Source organism: Protomyctophum bolini (genome assembly GCF_963924005.1).
Source record: "Protomyctophum bolini genome assembly, chromosome: 6".
Taxonomy (NCBI): Eukaryota; Metazoa; Chordata; class Actinopteri; order Myctophiformes; family Myctophidae; genus Protomyctophum; species Protomyctophum bolini.
Genome location: NC_137867.1, coordinates 36,289,473 through 36,312,365, shown reverse-complemented (window position 1 = coordinate 36,312,365; position 22,893 = coordinate 36,289,473).

Below are 22,893 nucleotides of genomic sequence, written 5' to 3'. Positions count from 1 at the left end.
GTCTTCGGCTGCTGGGAGGCATTTGTGTAAACAAGACATCCCCTCTCCCACAATGATAAATCAACATCATCAGCGCCGCATTTGTATCTGGAGCTGTTTTCACTGCGCCACGGAACGATGGCATAGGAGAGAAAACGCCAGTAGACTAAACATAACTGCTCTCAATTACGTTCTATGGAGAGGAGGAAAAAAATGGGTATGTATTCTTATACTACTAAAAAAAAGAGCATTGTCCCCAAAAAAGGGACAATGGTATAACGAAGCATTTATGTTGGAGTTTTTCCCAGGCGAAATATTCTTGGTTTATAAATGCATCATGTTGTGCCAGAATGTTGCCACAACTGCTCACATAAAGTAATGCATCTCAGCAGCTACGTCTTTTATGGAAAAGTTACTTTTGTCTATGTGTATGTCCTAACAAAACTAGACCAATCACAGCTCGTGCCACTGCAGTCAAGACATCACAAAAGCTCATGATATCACAAAATAGATCCACTTTCGACCGTAAATGAATGTAATCGACAGTCTGAACAAAGGATGCTAACGTGCTAAATTGATAATTATTACTTAAGTACATTTTATTCAATTATCCTAACTGTACTACTTCTCTTAGAGCGTCCGATTTTCAATAGGGCCTGCTTTTACTTACTGTATACTACACTAGATCTCAGAGACAAATATTATACTTTTGACTCCGGGGGACCGGGGGAGACATCAGACTGAGGCTCTGAGCCACTCTGCTACACAAGCAGCAAGCACTGACCAGTGGCAACACCCCAAGGCTCCTAACATGACACCTACATCTAAAAGACACATTCATGTTGATCAGCTGCAGCTGTGTGCATCCAGATTCCAAAACAGTACAGTAGTGTTTAGTAGAACCTAATACTCAATACTCATCCATAAAGTTCCATTTCATATTTCTAATTACATTCCTCCTGACGTCATCGCAGGTCAGCAGCACGTGACCTTTCAACCAAAACCAGGCACAACAGAAAGTGCAATCATGGAAATATCAAAACACTCAGATTTTCCTTTGCATGTCTAAACAAAAATAAAGTAGAAAGCACAGCAGCACACACAGCGTGAACGGTGGAATAAAAAAAAAAACAGATGCCGCCATGCCGATTACGGATGAGAAATGTCTCCATAAAAGAGTCAAGGGTGGCAGCCATTAATTTCCTGCCTGGTCCTTAGTGCACCCTGTCCTTTAATGAATAGGCGCCACAGCTGCCTAGCATTTCTACCTGAGCACCCTGTTGGCCATTAGCATGTGGTAGCCCTCGTACGTGCACCACATTAACAACAATTAAGTTAATTAGCTATACCGAGGGCTAATTCCTTAAGTGGCTGTCAGCTGCGGACATGGTGGTGGCTTTCGCATAATTGAGCTCATGTACCTTTTGCCCCGCTCCAGTATAGCAATCACCGGCTTGTGGTATTGTGCGTTTAATCGCAATGACCGGGGAAACGGGTTCAATTACATTGACTGGCAAACCGGAAGCAACAACTCCTTCTCTCGTGACAAAGGATTTTTTTTCTTTTTTCTATATTACTATTCAGTCTATACATAGTGACTTCTAATTGATTCGTAATTTCTCTCTCTCAAACACAACGGGATCATGCCTGCGCTTGGTAATGATTGCGACGTGTCAACTTATCGCGATGAAACGGCGTAAAGATTCACTGAATTAACGTCGGTTGACGTGGATAATCATTGCATTAACGACACGAGCCTCACACCAAGTGTAATTTAAAAGCAATTACAGGATCGCCAGCCTTTTCAATCCAATCATCACCTCAAGTAGGCGTCGAGTGTCACGCCGTATCACCTGAAACGCCGCGCGAATGGAACATTAATAAAATGTGAATCAATCACAGAGGAGGGAACTGCGCTTGGCAGGAAGGTCAGATAGAGTTAAAATTGTGATGGAAGGTTTTGTTTTTTTGCTTTTGTGGACCAAAAAGCTTTAGGTGCAGAGGAGACCCTGTCAAAATATGCTGTCCCAAAGTGTCATCCCACATTGTGCATAGATTGATTGATTGAATACATAGTTTAGTCAAAAAAACTTAAAAAGTAGTAACACAAAAAAGTCCAGAGGATTTATTTCCATTGTAGTGTAGTAATTTATCAACCGGCTAAAGAATATTAAAACACATTCACTGCCAGCTATTCATGAATTAATGCTTCCAACACCGCCAGTGTTTTTCAGTGAAACCCTTATTTTGAAGGTCCACCGGAACCCAAGACGTGAACCGGATGTGTTGTGACAGACAATCGCCTTTCACTCGGAAAATAGATTTTGTGGCCGTGATCTTCGGTTCTTTGGTTGTGGGCCGTTGAATGAAGCTTGTTTTAATCAGGGACGCAGTCTGGGAAAGGAATTCCACATTACGGCGGCAGAGTAGCATTTCCCATCCCATGACTGTGTCAGGGGGCACCAGATCGCTGGTACTACCTCTGGCGTTGTGGCTGTGAGTGTCCCTCACCCTGGAGAGGTATAGCTATAAAGTAGCCTAGTATACACTAACATATATTCCATGTGTATACTTTCCACGTGCAAAATGCAGAGTATAGGCATTGTACGTGTACTGTACGTTATACATGGAGAATGATACATGCACACACACACACTTTTCCTTTCTCTCAGTTTCTCTTTCACTCACAGACATGCACGCACACGCACACGCACACACGCACACACACACACACGCACGCACGCACGCACGCACGCACACAAATTTCCCCTCCAGTTTTGCCATAGGGTGCTGTTTTCCAGCTGTTTAAACCACTGCTCAAATTAGCTGCTCACCCATTGGAAGGAAGGGCAGAGGCAGGATACCAGTAATTACTGTCTGATTGGCAGAGTGGCTGCTAATTGTAGCAATAAGTTGGAGACTTCTTTTAGATTTACATACAGGGAAAAAAGGAATCTCTGGGAGAATCTTACTGTGGTTTTCAGTAAAGGCATTTAAAGTTCAACACAGTCCACTCCAGAGTCCAGTCCAGAAGCTGTGGTAGACCAGAATTGACACAGAGTGTATAACACTCCACCCAGCCTTAATGATCTAATATGTGTTTATTGAACACATGATGCAAAGGATAGGGGGGAAAACAATAAGCTTTGGTTGCAGCCAGGACGGAGATGGTTATGAGAGGGCGTTTCCTGTTATCTTTTTACATTTTTTGGCAGCTTATTGTGATGATCCCCATGGGGAAATGTGACCTCTGCCTCTGACCTAGTGGGAGCAGTGGGCTGCCACCTTCTCTGTGGTTGGGAAGCATAATAGGCATGGGTTGAGTGTGTTTGACACAAAGCCAGGGGAAGCCGGGGAGATCCAGTCTGGGACGTCCCAGACAGCCACCATACGTACCTCCTGAGCCACTATACCACCCCTAAAGACGACCTTCGCGTAATGTGTGCCAGTTGTAACACGTATGTTTGCCATCACCGGGGGCATACATAATACAGCACGTATACTGTAACATCGCCCTATGTGGACATGTCACCGTCCAAACGTTAGCCAGCCAGCCGTCCCTGTAAACAACATGAACAACAGTGTATCGCCCCGGCCTATTACCACACGCCTGCATGCATAGGAATGTGTGTGTTGTGTGTGTGTCCCCAAGCGGTAAACAACACGTGTGTTCTTCACCCCTGGCAGCGTGGAGGAGAGCCGCAGCTAGTGGTCTTCTCTTATCATAGCACATTTAACAGGGGAGCTAATCCAATCAGGTGGGATAACAGGGGCTGCTCTCTGTGTAGTGGTGGTGGTAGTGGAGGAGGAGCAGGGGGGAGCGCGCTGCTCCTCTCTGCTTCCCATTACTGTGTGTGTGTGTCTCTCTCTCTCTCTCTCTCTCTCTCTCTCTCTCTCTCTCTCTCCTCCAGCCGGCCTGCATGCCCTAATCCCATTTCCCCATCTAAAGCCTCAACCCAAACAAGCACACAGGACAATAATCTCCGGTCACACCCCCGTTGGCCAGGCCTGGCCCGGGCCTCCCCCCCGGGCCCTGGGCTGCCGCCGCACTGCTGCTAATGGAGGAGCTAGTTAGAGAGAGAGAGAGAGAGAGAAAGAGACAGAGAGACAGAGAGAGAGAGAGAGAGAGAGAGAGAGAGGGAGAGGGAGAGAGAGAGAGAGAGATGCCAGGAGAGGATCTGCTCTTCTCTGTAGGAACAGCTTGGTTTACAAGCAGCTGTACTTTTTGACTTATAAGTAAGAGTAGCGATACCACAACATAAATATACACTGTTACAAGCAAAAGTCCTTCCAATTTGACTTGAGTAAAAGAAAGACGTTGTCATATAATACTTGAAGTACCAAAGTAAAAAATACTCAATTTCTTCAACAACAAAAGAATGGGCCCTATATCTTGCCTTACCGCTTATGCCTAAACTTTTTGGCCATTTTGAACAATTTTTAAATATTTTCACAGTTTTTGTATACAGGGGTAAGGCAAGATAAGGGTATAAAATATGGCTCAAGTGGATAATGTTTTGGAATAACATTCAAAATCTGCAAAGTAACTTGAAACTAAAGCTGTAAACTAATTGGTAGTGCAGTAAAAAGTACAATATTTGCCTCTGAGGTGTACAGTGGAGTAGAAGTAAAAGTATTGAAAATGGGAAAATCAGCAGATAAAAAAATAGAGCACTTGAATGAGTACTTAGTTACATATTTCCACCACTGTTGTTTTCAAACCAGCCTTTCCGCCCCAGCTCCATCCACACGGCTTTCTCTTTGTTTATCTCTCTCTCTGCCCTCTTTAAATCTTTTTTCATCTTTAATAGCTTTCTCTGTCTGTTGCCGATTTGTGTGTGCCCCCCCCCCCCCTCCTCCTCCCTACCACCAGCACCACCACCGCACACATTGAACCGCGAGAGTAGAGTATAGAGCGCCGTGGAAAATGTGCTCGTCGCAGAGATCAGCTCCTCAATTGAGCATGTCAACAAGCACTGTTTTCGTAAACCTGTTTGAATTCTCCTCGTCTGATTGTTGTTCTTTCGGGGCAGACAATGCACCAGCAAAATCCTTCCAAGCCCATTGTGTAATTTACCACATGCCAGAGGGGTGAAGGTGCAGATTTGTGGCATGCTCAGTTATTCATCTTCTTTTTTTTGTGGGTTATAAAATATTTTCTCATTTAACCCATTCAAACCGGGAAAGCATCCGTGTCATTTTAACGTTGGCTATTCAAAAAAAGCAGATGTGCACATTTTTTGAAAAGCGAAAGTTTGAGAACTACACTTATTTAGATGGCATGAGTCGTAGAATCTTCTGCCTCCGCTCGTAATGGATTAAAGAGAGGAAAAATGGAAGCAGAGGGAAAAGAGAAAAAGAGAGAGAGAGAGAGAGAGAGAGAAATGGAGGAGTGTTTGGCTCCGTTGCCTTGTTTCCCTGTCACAGAGGCAGCGTAGGGCAGGCACATGCGGGCCAGATGCAGGGTCTCCATCCAAGCCCAGGCGCATCCAGACGCCACCCTGAGTGTCTCAGATCACTTACACACTCTCTCCCAGGACCCTGGAAAAAACAGCCTCATCCACACACACACAGCTCTCCCTCTCCCTCTCTCTCTCTTTCCATAAGAAAGATGTGGCCCCATCGTTCTAATGAATTCCAACTGAGAAAGAGAGAAGACGAAGAAGAAGAAAAAGAAGAAGAAGAAGAAGAAGAAGTAGTAGTCTTGGTGCAGTACTATATGCAATATACTGTTGGTTGACCCTGCATCCCCATGTTCCATATGGAACACATTATGTTCCTCCTGCCATTGTATGAATTAAATCGTTGTGTTCATTTTCTTTTCTTTTTTCTTTTCCTTGCAGAGGTGGCGAATGTCAAACCTCTCAACCATTATCTGCGGAAATGTGGAAATATAGAATAGCACATCGTAGTATAAATCATAGTAAAAATCACCACATTAACCCCTGGCGTATACATATTATGAGCATGCCGCTATAGGTGAACGTTGTCTTTTCACACTTTCAGTTTCTCAAATCATTTATGAAAGTAAGGCAATCTATACGAGATCACAACGTGTCGAGATGCGTCTGCTGCTTCCGAATAACTTCAAATATGAAATGGTGATTAAACCGATTTAAGATGGTCGGTCTGATCCATAGACATAGAAAGGTAGACGCCTCATTCGCCACTGCAGTTCATTGGAGCGACAACATGTATATTACGGAGGCCGCCATATTGGAGCTCAATATGGCGGAGGCACGGCACACCGCCACTCAAAGTGACTGATCACAGCGTGTCTTTTCCGGGACTTGTCACTGGAAAGCAAGTGAGGAGGATGTGATGTCACTGAGAAGGAAAGTGTCATGACTCTGACAAGTCCTGGAAAAGACGTGCAGTGATTGGCCAGTAGTCACTTTGAGTGGCGGCTATAGCGTGCCATATTGAGCGCCAATGTGGCGGCCGCCATACGATACACATGCCCCAGAGTCTACCTTTTTATGTCTATGGTCTCACCCCCCTCCTCATGGTGGTACAGGCCTCCTGAATGAGATGAATGGCTGATTGAATGGGAGAAGGCATGCTTTGTCCAGCACATTGGATCTATGTGGACACAGGTGGCAGTGGATCTAAATCACCACTATTAGTCCACAATCAATTAATAGACTGTTGTTGCTTTTTCTCATCAGTGACAAGAAAGACCTCAGGAGGATTCTGTACGTGTCTCACATGGCTGAGGTCCAATCACACGCTGATTGGTCACTCTTTTTTTGCTGTTTTGATTGCCAATTGCAACCATTTATTCTGGATAACCAGACGAGTTTATAAATATCTAATCACTGCATTCTCACTGTATATATCTTACTTGAAAAGAATAAAAAATATAATATAAGCGTTAGCTTCGTTATGGCCATGTTTTCTTTGTGTTGCCTTGCTTGTAAACCATACAAAGACATAGTTGTGATGACCTATTGAAAATACTGGGTTTCACTGGTTCCATTTACCTCCAATTACTCTGTAAAATTACCAACACACTCAAAGACTTGTCTAATCATGTTATTATAATTTGAGTCAAGAAATTAACTCAATAAGGTGAAGAAATATACACAAAACTAGATACACAGTTACACAGCCAATACAACAGATGAGATGTGCCTAAATCAGACACTGATAATAATAAAAAAAGATTAGTTTCAAACGAATTATTCGCTTGTGCAATGATCATATGGTCAAAACCATTTCTGTTACTTGTGATGCCAGCAACAGTGAGGCATCTGTTCCCATACAGACAATCTGCCTTGGCTGAACATCAGACAGACAGCCAGACGTTTAGTTGTTGTCGCAATTCTAGCCGTGATCATGGTGAATTAGTGGTTCAAAAATGTCGTCTCCGGCACCTGCTCTGTTGGCGTGCCCAGTCGTCTCCCCTCAGAGTGACTTCCTGACTGCCACCTCTCGCTTCATGCTGGCAATCAGTATCAGAACATCTTTTCAAGGATGATTCTTATTTCTTCATTCTGCTCTATAGTAGCCTACTGGCAAACGAGCATGCTAAATACAGATAAATGACTTGTTCCACCGGTTTACTCAAATACTTGCAATCCACCGTTTTCATGTCCCTCACGGGATTTGAGGGCGAGCGCCAACATATCCTCTGCTGAGCTGCTCTAGACTTTGGCAAAGTTGTCTTGCAATCTCATCTACTGACTTCTTTCAATCTACACAATACTGATTTTAATATGCTGCGGTTTTCATTAATTTTATTCTCCTTCATATTCTAATTATATTTTTACTCCCGTATAGTATAGTGCCGTGACACTACACATTGGACACAAAGGGTTTTGAAGGACAATCATTCAAAATGTAACACAGATTTAACTTCAATCTACGTGTACGTACGGTACACACAGCGTGCAACACTGACGGGGTGTGTGTGTGTGTGTGTGTGTGTGTGTGTGTGTGTGTTTGCAGCGTGCTCACACATACACACACACTCGCGTGCGGTGCGCTGTGGTAATCCACAACACAGTAGAACATGATATAACTCTTGGTTTTTTCAAGGCCGGGATGTCTCATCATCTCCCACTGCTGAGGAATTGCCTCGGCCCACAGATCAGCGTGGGGGCGCCCTGCGGATCAATTTCCTGATGCTGCCCTTTTCAAAATACACACGCACACACATACACACACACACAGTCACACACACACATACACGTGGGTCTCAGCAGAGGCGGAACGGTAGGCATGAGGGGTGGGGGGAGACAGAGAGAGAGAGAGAGAGAGAGAGAGAGAGAGAGAGAGTGTGAGAGAGAGAGAGAGAGAGAGAGAGAGAGAGGGACCAGGCAGCGGGCGGGGGGAGGTCTGGCCCTGGAAACCTCCACCTGGTGGGGTGGTTGAGGGCCATGAGGAGCCCCCCACGGCAGACAAAGCGTGCCTTGTGCGAGATAAGCAACGGGCACCAGGAGGGCCCTACGGCACTATTTTCACAATCAGAGAGGTTTGTTTTCTTTGGGTCTCCCTGCCTGGGCCTGTCAGGAGAGCAGCTAGCAGCATGCTGGCAGCACTGGAGGCTGCATGCACCGGGGCCGGACCCAATGGGGCTGGTGGGTGGGGGGGTTTCCTCCTAACAGCTAGGGTGGGCCGGGGGGGGGGAAGGCTCCCTGACGACGTTTGCCTCTTATTTTACTATATATTTTTACCTAACTGAACCCACCGTCCTCAACCCCTGCAGGCTTCTACGTTATTTTTTTTTATTTATTTTTTTGGTGTGCGTGTGTGTTCTTTTTCGGAAGAATCCTGTTCTCCACTCGTTGCACGTGTTTTTTTTCTGAATCGGACGAATCCTGTTCTCTACTCATTGCAAGTGTTTAAAACAAAATATTACAGATTTTGAGAGAAAAAAATTACTCATCGTCGTTTTGGAGATTGCGACAGCAGGGGCTTGGACAATATGGGGCGTGAAGCGTGATTTATTGTGAAGGGCTGGTGTCGCACATGATCCGCTGCGTCACAGAAAATAACAGATCTACAAGCTACAAATCAGCTATTTTCGATGTGTGACTAACCCACACACAACATAAACTGAAGCATTACTACAGGCTTGATGCTGTGTGTGTGGATGTGCTTTTGTGTACACCAGTAACAGCTATAACCTGCAGGGATATGACTGCTGGGTCTAATTAGTTCAAGAAATCTGCTTTAAATCTTGTCCACGGAGAAAGTCAAATGAGGATTACACACTACACCCATTCGCATCCAAGCGTGTGCTGGAAGAAGCACAGAAAATATCAGATCCACAAGCTTACGGCGCGGCGCGTTGCAACGCGTCGTAAGCTTGTAGATCGGCTATAACAGAAAATACACTAGTGCCGATCCCTGAGGGACTCCGGTCAACCAAATTAGTGGTTTAAGTTGTTAAGTAAAAGCAATGCCACAGTGTAAACATGCTTTGTAAAAGTCCTCATTTTGCAGAAGGTCATGTTTATGGACTGTAAATACTGATATTAACAACTTAAACCCTATTTTATACTTAGGCTGGCTATTCGGAAGTTACACGACACATTGTGATGCTTGTAGATCATTTGGATTAATAATTTGATTCATTGATAGTAATCTAAATCTGTAAAGTCAGTGGTAACTAAAGTTTCAAAATAGCCTATAGTGGGGGTAAAAAGTACATCTGTCTCTGAGGTGGAGTACGAGTATTAAAGCAATGACACCTTTAAGTGCTGTCAGTGGAAACCTTGTATGTCCAAAACAGTTACTTACATCTGGATTCAAAATCAAAAGCATCAAAAGCAGCAGATCCACAGGCTCAAAACGTGTGGCTTCGCGCCACGTTTCAAGCTTTAGATCCGTTACTTTTGATGCCTTTGTGTGATGCCGTAGGATGAGCGTTAATTTAAGAAAAGAAACACAAATCGCGTGGACATACGAGGTTTCTTCGCCCGACGTCAGCGAAACGCACTTGGCTCACGCCGTGACTATCCCAACCAAGAACACTGAGCTCATCACGGCATTGCATTATGCTAAAGAATGTGCACTTTCCTGTGCATTGGCTTTCTGTCATTTTATAGCCCCACGGTTTCATCAAGATGAACCTCCGGAGTGCTTAGTCCATACACTCCATTGCTGTTTTTGTTTCGCTTTTTGGCAGAAAAACACAGTGGTGTGACATGCATGCGTTCGTTTTTATAGCGAAAAACCACAGCATAAAAAGACCCAGTGTTATAAGAATGTTTTCTTGGTAAGGAGTATTCTGAAAATGATACAAAAGTTTAATTAGAAACAGTCGTAGCAGATAAGGAATGGAGCATTTGAAGCTGGGATGGTTGTATCCTCGTTTGCAGTATGTAACGGACATACAGCAAAGAAAATGCCAAAATACTGCATATTAAACTAATACTGTATGTACTTGGTTGATAAATGCCCAGGGGTCTATATACTGGGAGCTCCCTTTTTTCCCTCTACTCCAAATCCGAAAGTAGCTACAAGCTCAGAACGTGCCGGGTTGGATTTCCAATGCCAAATGTCCGTTTATTTTGACATGCCCCAGAAAAAGGACGGTAGCCTTCATGTGGTTAAGGACACATACACAGTATATAGACCAGTGAACGTCCCCCAATGAATTCTGAGTGCATTATCTGATTCCCAGCAAATTTTCCCTCCAAGTATCGGTGGTGGTAGTGGTGCGCAGAGAGGAGAGCAGCCCTCCTTAAGGCATCTGTGTGCGTGTGTTTGTGTGTGCGCGTGTGTGTGTGTGTGTGTGTGTGTGTGTGTGTGTGTGTGTGTGTGTGTGTGTGTGTGTGTGTGTGTGTGTGTGTGTGCATGCGTGTGTGCATGCGCGTGCGTGTGCATGTGCGCGCGCGTGTGTGTGTGTGTGTGTGTGTGTGTTGGGGCTATTTAAAAGTGTTTTCTCTGCAGGCAGGTTTTATTATTTCTCTTCCCATTCCTCAGTGTGTTTTGGCCCATCGGAGCAGGGCCAGCCGCCAGGACTCCTCTTGGCTCCCCGAAGACCACTGGCTTCCCAGAAACAGGAAATGGTAATAGTATTGCACCGCTTTTTCCTCTCCCCTATCTGTATTCCCCTTTCTCATTGAAAAAACAACACCATATATATACGTATACATAGATACATACACACTATGGTATATGTGCATGCGTGCGTACGTATATGCGTGCGTGCGCAAAAAGGGACGTACTGTAGACCGCACGACGTGTTTTCAGATTTTCCTCTGCAGCAGCATATCGCTGTCAGCCGGTGAAAGAATCTTACCATATTATTATGTGAAATAACGTACATAATAGTACATTGAAACTGTATGCACATAGTAGACAGCAGTGCAAGTTCTGATACTCAGTTTGGGATCCGTCCCTCCGCCGAATGATTTGGAAAAATGTAAATTTTTGTTATTTTCGGCGCACGCAATGTTCTGACAACCGTTTCTGTTTCGAGTTACAATACGTTTTGTGTTGCAATATGCCGTTTCCAATTCTACTGTACTGTAGGACAGTAATAACATACAGTATTTAGGCCTAATGCAGCCTAGATGGAAGCATATTATGGATGTATTTCTATGCCAGCTAAACACTGCAGACTACGAAGTAAAAGCACTTGGGTGTAGAAATGTCACGAGTCTCGTTATAATGCTGTTGCACGTCGTTTGCTGGGTAGATTCAGTGCAGGTGGACGTAAACATCACACCCTTGGCTTCTATAAAGTGTTGCAAAGTTTTGCGCTGGCCGAGCATATGGCGAAGCCACCCAGCCCTACTGCTATCACTTGGATCTGCTAACTAGGCCTCGCGGACAGTGCCAGGTTTTTGTAGTAAATTGCAGAGCAAAACCACAATTGACTCAAAAGAGATAGGCTCACTGTGACTTCATAGCATTTTGCGGTCTACTTTTCCCTTTGACTTTTTTTTCTCCTCCTTCTTTTAAGTTCTTTCCGCTTTTATTTTTCCCCCTTTCATCTTAATTTGAAAAGCAGCTGGGTTGTCCATTTATTCCATTCTTAAGAGTTTTCTTTGTTTGAGTTCTAAAAAAAAGAAGAAAAAGAACCACCCCGTTTTATCATTTCAATTTCCCCCCATAAAACAGATTTTTCGATGACTGGTTTAATGTGTTCAAGAACTCCAGACATTAGGGGCTATATCTTGGACCACCCCCTTACCCCTTATCCCTAAACGTATTTGCCATTTTTTACTATTTAAAAAAACCTTTTAAACATTTTAAAATAGTTCAAATAGCTGATCTACAAGCTCACAAAATGTAGATGTAGATCGGCTAGTTGAACTATTTTAAATGTATTTTCAAAATAGTAAAAAATGGCAAATAAGTTTAGGGATAAGGGTGGCGCAAGGGTGGAGCCCTAGCTCTGCAGTCATCTGAAAAAGAGAGCACCTTCTAAAGAGGTGAAAGAAATATCGACTCTCCAAAAATCCATGGCCCACCCTGGTCTCCTTCATAGAGGCTACAGCGTGGTGTAGCCTCTATGAAGGTAAATCCATGGCCCAGCCTGGTCTCCTTCATAGAGGCCTCTATGAAGGTAAATCCATGGCCCACCCTGGTCTCCTTCATAGAGGCCTCTATGAAGGAGCACCCGTGTGGTGCACCGAGGCAGACGGCTTCCAGACAAAAAGCATCTGAACCCCTCAGCCAAAATATAAAATTAAAAGTACACAAAATGGCTGGTTCCCCCATAGACACCAGAGCTGTGGGATGTGCCCCATCAACTGTAAACCCCAGAGCTTACAGAGGAACAACACAGTCAGGGCGAAGAAGAGTGCAGTACTGTATGTTAAGAGTTGAGACCCATTCAAACCGGGAAAGTATCCGTGTCATCTGCTGAAAGGACTAATGGTATAGAGGGCATTGGTAGAAAGAAATGGGTTAGGGGTGATTAGTTATAGTTGTGGTGATGCGATGCTTTGTGAGCTTATGAAAAAATGGGTGTTTTTGTTTGTGTATATAAGAATATTACAGGTAGAGTTACCGGTCAAAGGTTGGGAGACTAGCTACAGGTACAGCTCCTAAGTATTAAGACTGAATTAGACTTCATTGTCCCAGAAGGAGACTACAGTATGTAGTTTTCACAGCCCATTCAACACAGAAACTCACAGTAGTGAGGCAGTAGCATACAAAACACATGCAGGTAGTGCAATACAGAGAATCTCCATAAATAGAAAGTACAGTCAGTACTGTACAGTCAGTTATTTATAAATGATTATAGAATTTATAGAATTTCTATAAATACACCTCCATACATTCAAACACTGTCAGTGAGTCAGTTTGATTAATCGCTTAAGCTCGATTTTATACTTTGTCATACGACAAATGGCAAATGCATGACAGGCCCCGAAAAAAACAGGGAGAGGGGGGGGTAGGTTTAACGTGGTTAATGCTGCAATGGCAGAGTGGACCAAACTCCCGCTGAAGCAAGCTTTATATTCCATTTAAACGTCCTATAAAGTAGAAATGCCAGGCATTCATCTGGGTACAGAGTCTACCATAACCTCTTTCCTTAATACAATACTACTTTTTTAATATACTGTATATAAATTAGCGCCCTACTTCAGGGATTTTCAACTGGTTTTGACCCATCAGGGACCACCATCCTGACTAAGCAACCACTATTGTGTCGGGTGGCTCCACCATAGACCTACTGTACCAGACACAGTGGTGGGGGTCCAAACTCCATGCACCATTCCATGGGTTAAGATTATTTATTACTCACTATGTCACTAATCATACTATCACAGGCTACATTCACGAGCTGGACAAAATAAATCTGTAGTTTTCAAAGGCATACAGTCACATTTGAATGCATCAACTATTCAAGTATTTTTCCCTGGACCAAACGAAAGAAAGAAAGTAAGTAAAGGCCTACATAGAGACGTTTGCCACTGTGCCAGTCATGAACCAATACAGCCACCCTGTCACAATAACTCACAACAAACCTCAGCAACCAGTAACCACAACACACATAACCTACTGTTTATCAATCTTCATTGAAAATTAGCCAAAAGCTCTAGCTCGAACCAAAAGCAAATTCACTCATAGGATAATTGAAGTGATCAAGAGCCACATGCTCACATACCATTAAAGAACACAACACACAAACTGTAGATTCACATCAGCATTCAATTCCAGAGCCACATACAGTCACTGAACATGTTTCATTGCCACCCAGTCATTGGTTCCCAAAATGACAGTAATAGTATATCAGCTTGGATCACAGTAGTATACACCCAGCATACAACACAAGCAGCAGCAGCAAAGAAGAAAAAACAAACTTCCTACCTTTTGAGCAGTCTTCTACTTGACGCCATCAGTTGTGTAAGTGATGCTAGGGTCAAACTTTGGATAGATAGAGCCTCCAGCTCTCTATCTAGTTCATGATGAGTCCTCCAGCGGTGTCTCCAGTCATCTCCATCCTCCATACATCTGGCTAGCTGGCCAGTACTTTCCTCACGGACCAGCCTCATTCTCCTGGCTGCCATCTTCTCACTCAGCCTCGGATGTTTAGTACTGCACATAGTATTCTGGTGTAGTGCAGTGGTCATGGATTTAGAGCAGGCTCTAGGGTCCAGCATTCACAGCATATCACAGGAGAATGGACTCAGGGCTGAGAAGAAGCTGAGCTTGGGGGTCTGGGGTCATCACCCTCGCTCGTGTACCTGTGGAGCAGGTTGAGAGAGACACCATAAGCTTTGAGTATAAGTAAAGTCAATAAGGTAGAAGGAAAGAGGCTCACCAAGGGCCATATACTGTACACTGTACCCTGTCACAACTCACTAGCAACAGCAGACAGACATACGGTACACAGCCTGTATACTAGTGGGCTTCGATATTCATGTTTTTTATTAATATCGGTATCGGTGGTAAAAGTTAATAATCGAGCCGATTATTATATTTTGTCATAAATGCGCAAAAAAGTACAACAACCACTCCACTCTCATTGAAAATCCGGTAGAGTACGGTTGTAAGGAGATGTATATAGCTAAGCTTAGCTGCGTGTCTGTAACACGGAGGAGTAGACACACACAGAGCACCCTCCCTCCCAGTTCCACACACACGGAGTAAAAAGAGAGAGGACCAGGGCTAGAAGGAGTAATACTAACCATAAGCATTGCTGTTTTCATCTTGCATTAACAAAAATAAAATCCACACTGAGAGGGACAGAAGGTGTAACAGTGGTAGACCTACAAGGCTACATTAGCCAACGCTAGCTCATATGCTAACGCTGCAAACTTACAGGCTGTAAACGGTTCTTTGATTGTGTGTGTGTGTGTGTGTGTGTGTGTGTGTGTGCGTGCACGCATGCTGCGTGCGTGTGTGTGCGTGTGTGTGTGTGTGTGTGTGTGTGTGTGTGTGTGTGTGCGCGCATGCATGCGAGCCAACTGAATGTTTTCTAAAAGGACAACAATGGTGCAATACCTAACTGCAAGCCAATGAAGAATGAACCAATCAGTAGCATTGTCAATATTTGTCTTAATTTCTAATTCATATTTATTTAGTTGACAATAATTTAACGGTAGGCCAGTGTTTTGAGACATACAAGGCTATTGTCTTGTATTGCTATAAAATTATGATCTTGAAAGTGGCAAATTTCAGTGGTGGAGTAAAAACAACAAGGTCACATGGCTTTGGGGAGTTTGGGCAGCAGATCTACAAGCTCTCAACATGTCATGCTGCAATGTGCTGTGGGCTTGTAGATCACCAATTTGGATAAATAAACTGATTATTTTTCCCTGATTCCCTGAATATATATATTTTTTTAAATAAATATTTTAAGCCTGTGCCTGCACTTCATACAGCACTATGTTCCATATTCTGCTACAGTACATGTTTGCACTTTAATTAAATTAAAGCTGCATTTGATGGGGGGGGGGGGGGTGTTACTGAAAACGATGTTGGTGCTTCTTGCACTAACTTTTTATAAGCAATAAATGTTCTCCAATGCATTTAAAGGAATTATTGTGTTAGAATTTATGTTACTGTAAAAAAAATGTTTTTACTTAAATTAATATCGGTCATAATATCGGCTATCAGACTTTTTGATTCTCCACTAATCGGTAATCGGAAATATCGGCCAAAAACCATATCGGTCGATCACTATACATATACTGCATCCTTCCTGAAAAGTGTGTCCAACCGTTTTTTTAATATAATGAGGTTTCCACACAATGAGGTTTCCAGACAGAGGCGTGTAGCCTAGCCCAGCTAGTGTGATGTCTGGTCTAGATGGGCGGGTGCCGGTCAAAAACAGGCGGTGGATCCTATTGGTTCACCGATCTGAGTGCCTTAGCGAAATACAAGGAAGTCGGCTTTTTCATTTCATTTTCCATTAGGGTTTCCGTAGGCTTTTCTTTTTGAGCTGAATGTGAACGGAAATAAAAGCCTGGGTAGCGAGGCTACCCGTCGTGTGGGTTAGTCTTCCTCTGAAAAATGAGACACTTCAGAATTACAATAGCTCTTTACACTCATATTCTGTGGATACTAGATATAAATGCCATTATTCTCCTTGCAGAGAGACCTTTGCTCTAAGACCCAGCAGCTCATGCCCTGTCAGACTGAGATCCATTTCAGACATTCCATAACACATAGCAGGGTGCAGTTCTGGACTTTCTGCCAAGGCTCTTTTCTCCCTCCACTGCCCAGCTTTGCCGCTCCCAGTCTGGGCACAGGGAGGCAGAGAGCGAGCGCTATGGCCTCTCTGTTCTCGTTCCCAGGGATTGAATGTACTCTACCCCTGTGGTTTCTCTTAAAATGCCAACGTGAGGTGCTTGGCACAGTTTGGACATTCTCCCCCTACTCCCCCGCTACTCTTTGCGTTTGGTTATGGATTGAGACAAATCCCTGCCTGAATATCTGTGTGTGTGCGTGCGTGCGTGCGTGCGTGCATACATGCGCGCGTGTGTGTAGATGTCTGAGTCTGATTTAATGTTATAACTCTGCTGTTTTTTATCATCACATCATCTCCCTCCCTCCCCCACCCCCCCCCCCTCTCTCTCTCTCTCTCTCTCTCATAATGTGCCCGTGGCGTCTTTACTGGTGTAACAGAGTATTTCTACATTGTGATATTGCTACTTTTACTTATGTAAACATATCGGAGTACTTCTTCCACCAAGTGGTGTGAATTTGCACCACACATTACACAAGTAAGAACTAAGTAAATAAATCAATTAAATGAGTGAGTGAGTGAGTGAGTGAATGAATGAATGAATGGTGCCAGGAGAATACTAGAACCCTCGCCTCAACCAGTCGCCACAGGTGTACAGCCGGCATAAGTGCTCATGTATGCCAGTTGATTTGACCCAAAAGAAATTGCAAAAGTAATTGCAATAATAAAAGGTTTTTTTTATGATCCTTAGGGACAGGGTCATCCAAATAACATAAAAAATTGTGAATGAAATAATTAGTGATCATGGAATATTCAGGGGTTGAAAGTTGGGGGTAGTTGTCAAACTAGGGTGTTTTCATGATTCTGAATCCATTGCATTTATATGCAATATCCAGATTGACTGGCCAACTGGTATTCCTAAATGTAAACCCCATAAACTTACCTTATTCCTAACCTTAACCTCAGTAAAGAACAGTGCCAAAACCTAAGCCTATTCTTAAACTTAACCCCAGTAAAACTATGCCTAACCCTAAACTTATTTATATAACCATATTGGCAGTATAAAACAAATACAAGAACCGCCCACCGTGCGGTCGGCGGAAAAAAAGAGGGCGAGCTTGTTTTAAGGCGAGCATTCCGGTTACCTATACTGAACACCTCACTGGGCTCATTGCTATAGCAACAAGGAACTCCACCTCCCTGGTTCTCCATCAATCTCTCTCTCTCTCTCTCTCTCTCTCTCTCTCTCTCTCTCTCTCAGACACACACACTGTAGCTGGGTGGACACACGCGGTGCGCTCATGTAACGTGACCTGGAGGGGCGCTAACGAGCCCAGGCGAGGTCCCATGGCCTCAGGCTCAGCGACACCTTTCCCCAGCCCTGTTGAAATGTTTATTTATAACCCTCCTCCAGTCCCACCACCACCCCCCCCCGCCCCCCGCCCCATCGTCTGCCGTCCGCCATGCCAATCCAAACACCATGGGCCTCTCCGAAACTGGTCCAGAGCATGATTTCAGTAAGAGGAGAACCCTCTCCGCTCTTTTCCCCTCGCTCCACAGCCCAAAACGGCCCACCCCCTCCCTCCCTCTCTCTCCCTCCCTCCACCTCTCCGTCTTCCAACGAGCGTAAAGTTTGATTGGTACTCGGCGGCGCGCTCTGAAAATAGTCGGCCTATGAGTGTACAAGGCGCGTTGTGGGCTTGCAGGTCTGCTATTTTCGGGCTGTATAACTTAGGCTTAATGCCGAGAGGAAACGAGCGAACACACACAGAAAGGAGAGGAAAGGGATGGAGGGATGGATGGAGTAAAGGAGGGAGGGAGGGAGGGATAGATGGATGGAGTAAAGGAGGGAGGGAGGGAGGGATAGATGGATGGATGGAGTAAAGGAGGGAGGGAGGGAGGGATAGATGGATGGATGGAGGGATGGATGGAGTAAAGGAGGGAGGGAGGGATAGATGGATGGATGCAGGGAGGATGGAGGGATGGATGGATGGATGGAGGGATGGATGGATGGATGGAGGGATGAATGGATGGATGGAGGGATGGATGGATGGATGGATGGATGGATGGATGGATGGATGGAGGGAGGGATGGAGGGATGGATGGACGGATGGAGGGAGGGATGGATGGAGGGATGTATGGATGGATGGAGGGAGGGATGGATGGAGGGATGGATGGATGGAGGGAGTGATGGAGGGATGGATGGAGGGATGGATGGATGGAGGGAGGGAGGGAGGGATGGAGGGATGGAGGGATGGATGGATGGATGGATGGAGGGATGGATGGATGGATGGAGGGAGGGATGGAGGGATGGATGGATGGATGGATGGATGGAGGGATGGATGGAGGGATGGATGGAGGGATGGATGGATGGAGGGAGGGATGGAGGGAGGGATGGAGGGATGGATGGAGGGAGGGAGGGAGGTAGCGAGCAGCAGAAGAGGTTCATTCCATCCATCCAGCCGGGGCTGTTAAATGAGTTTCAGTGCAGTATACATTGGACTCCTGGGGGAATGCATGCACATGCGCGCACGCGCACGCACATACGCGCACGCGCACGCACACGCACACGCGCACACACACACACACACACACACACACACACACACACACACACACACACCAGTTTGGCGACTAGCTCTGTTTGCTTTTGTGGGGTGAAGGAAATCTGATACCCAGACATGCAGCCAGACCACATCCCTCATCCCACCCATCACTATAGCAGCAGGAATGAGAAGAGTTAATACACACACACACACACACACACACACACACACACACACACACACACACAGCACAGCACAGCACAGCACAGCACAGCACAGCACAGCACAGATGTTTTTATTGCGATGCTTGCAATTATTATTATTATATATTTTGTTTTACCGTTTTTAGTTGTTTTTTAAATGTTCATCTCTAAGCCTAAAGCATGACGTATAGTTGTGCTGGAGCGCAGCGTGTCATGAGCTTTTAGATCTGCTATTTTCGGTAAACCACAACAGTGTGTAGTATAAAAAACAAATCAGGCCTCTTCCTTCCTTGTGAGGCCGGTGCCTCAGGCAGCGACCCCATCAGAGCCCTGCATGCTGCACTGTATAGCAGCACGGCTCTTAGATAAACAAGCGCTGTTGTTGTTGGTGATTCGGCGCGGCTTCCCTCGGACACGTCGATAGCGTACGCACACAGCATGTTCTGAGACGGTGAGTGCTCCAAATGAGGCGTGCTCCGCCAACTAACTGGCGTGCACGGTGCACGGGGGCCTATCCGTGGCTGTGTGCGCTCCTCTAGGTCTCCCCGGGGTGTTGCTTGCTTGCTTGCCGGCTTTTCCCCACAGCCTCCCTGTCTGTCTAACTCGGTGCCTGACCCAATTAGACCTATTTAGGGAGCCTTCAGCCAGGGGACTCGCCAGGGACGCGGCGTGTCACCCAGCCATGCCTCCCACAGACATGTGTGACTCTCTATCTCTCTCTGGCTGTAGAACGACGACTGGCTCATATATATACGATGTGATGTAACCTCTCCGTGTTGCAGTGAAATAATACCAGGGTTTCAGCAGTCGGGGGATTTACAGTATCACTGGATTTTATTCATTTGGATCAATGGTATGCGGTTTGGTCCGGTGGAGAGGGAGGACGCATGTGTGTGCGTGTGTGTGTGTGTGTGTGTGTGTGTGTGTGTGGGTGCTTGCACGCGCATGTGTTAAAAAATAAAAGGAAAAAAGCAAGACAATTTAGCTTTTTTAAATGATGAAAAAGTTTTGAAATTAACATAATTAAAAACTTTAAATGTAGGAAACAATTAAAGAAAGGGACCCATATACAAATGTGTGCGTGACCGAGAAATGGGTAAAAAAAACTTATAAAATCGGGGGGGGGGGGGGGGGGGGGGGGGGGGAGTTAAAACGTGGATCAGCCGCAACAAAATTCAAATGTATGCAGTATTATTTTTTCCCCCCTCGATAAATGATGAAGCTTGTGACTGATACATAATATATGACGCGTCAAATATTTATTCCGGCGGCAGCTGCATGTACGCAGCAGCAAAAGGAGGAAGAAGACGCGGAAACAAGTACGCGGTAGATGATGCGGGCGGCGGGGGCGGAGGGGGGGGCGAGGGGTCTCTACATAATGCCATAATATAAATAATAAAACTATTGGAAGGCAACAGTCCCAGAAGCCCAATTAATTCAACCGTCTTCCAGTGTGCTTGTAAGGGCACAGCCAGCGAGGCTTTGATGCACCTACACTATACCTTCTCTCTCTCTCTCTCTCCCTCCCTCTTTATTTCTTTCCCTGTCTCTCGCGCACGCGCACACACACACACACACACACACACACACACACACACACACACACACACACACACACACACACACACACACACACACTATTTCTCTTGGTCTTTCACGAGTCGTTGCTGCCGGCCGAGTGGAAACCTCATACGTCCAGACCTGTTACATTTCAGGATTCAAATTCAAAAGCAGCAAAAAAAACCAACAGCTCTACAAGCTCAAAATGAGTCGCGGCGCGACACATTTTGAGCTTGTAGATCTGCGTTTTTGCTGATTTTGTGTGACGCTGTAGAATGGCGAAGTATAGGTCGTTAATTAACCAGTAAACATAAAAAGTTAAGATATGGAGATAAGAGGTTTCTGCTTGTCGGCAAGTTACACACAACCAAGTAAGTACGGATATGCACACACACAACACACACACACACACTAGACTATGCATATATGAAGGAAATTCATTCCTCACGCAGACAAGTTTGCTTGCCTTGCATTGCAATGGACTCTGCTGTCATGTGTATATGATGACAAATCTTGCATTTAATTTACTCCGCCTTTCTGCAGCGCACACCAACTTCTTTTATTTAATAAATGATGGCGAACGCTTTCAAAGGAACCATGGTGTCAAGTGAAATACACACCTTCCAACACACCGTCCCCAACAGCTAATGGTTATACGTGTGGATACCACGGCTTGTGTATGTGTGTTTCTGGTGCGTGTGTGCTTGCGTGTATGTGCGTGCGTGTGTGTGTGTGTGTGTGTGTGTGTGTGTGTGTGTGTGTGTGTGTGTGTGTGTGTGTGTGTGTGTGCGCGCGCGCGCAAAGGGTGTTATATATTTGTGTGTATTGTGCATCTCTGAGTGCATGTGCGTGTATGTATCACATGTATGCAATCCATGCATGCATGCATGCATGTGTGTGTATGTGCATGCATGTGTGCGTGTCCTGGGGGAGTGCAGTCTTCACAGCTCCCAGGGTGGTCCGTCATGTCACAGGCTCGTTAACAGTGTGTCTGCAGCTGATGATTAACTATGAGAGGGAAAACAGTCAGATAGATCAAATGAGAGCCAATGAAGTCATTTAACAAGGGAGAAATTATCACTACTGTATATCACTGCATGGCTCCCTTTGCACATCTTCCTATGACAGGTGTATTTCTGTATACGGGTGTGTGCACGTGTGTGTGTCTTTGTATGGAATTTGTCGCTGAGTGTGTGTGTGTGTTTGTGCGTGTGTGTGTGTGTGTGCGAGTATGTGTGTCTGTGTATGGTGTATTTGTCACTGAGTGTGCGTGCGTGCGTGCGTGCATGAGTGTGTGTATTCACATCGGTGTGTTTGTTTGTCCTCTTTGTCTCGTCTCTCCCTCCTCCCTGAGTGAAGAGATATTGAGAAACCAATCTAAAATCCATCAGGACTTCCCCTCCTCCCCTCTCCCCCTCCCCCCTCCCAAATACATCCCACCCCCTCCCCCCCTCCCCCACTCCGGTGTTTTTTTGTGTCGCGACCGTCTGGAAATTGGATGAGATGTTCGTTTAGCGGGCAGCTGGTCCGGGCCCGATATGAATTGCGTTTCCCCGCGCCAGGGAGAGGTCACGACCCCACCTCGCCTTGACGGAGTGCATCGGCCTATTGAGCGACGCTTTAGTCCATTTACCAGCCAGCCAATGGCGGGCGAGCGGGCGTACGGCAGTGGAGAGGAGAGGAGAGAGAGAGAGAACGGAAGCACGTCGGGTATATAAATCCATTGTTTCTCATCACCCAGCTGAGGTAGGAATGGCTGGGAGTGATTGGCTGAGAGGGAGAGGGGGGTGCGTGAGGGGGGGGTCAGAATATCACCCGACTGAGTGGTCTGTGTTTGGGTGAGAGAGGAGATGAGGTCCCCTATTCTACCCCCACCACAAGTCTGTAAGCTACAGGGTAGGTTTAGATTGAACCTACCCTGTAAGCTACAGGGTAGGTTTAGACTGAACCTACCCTGTAAGCTACAGGGTAAGTTTTCTACTTTCCCCCCCTCTCTCTCTCT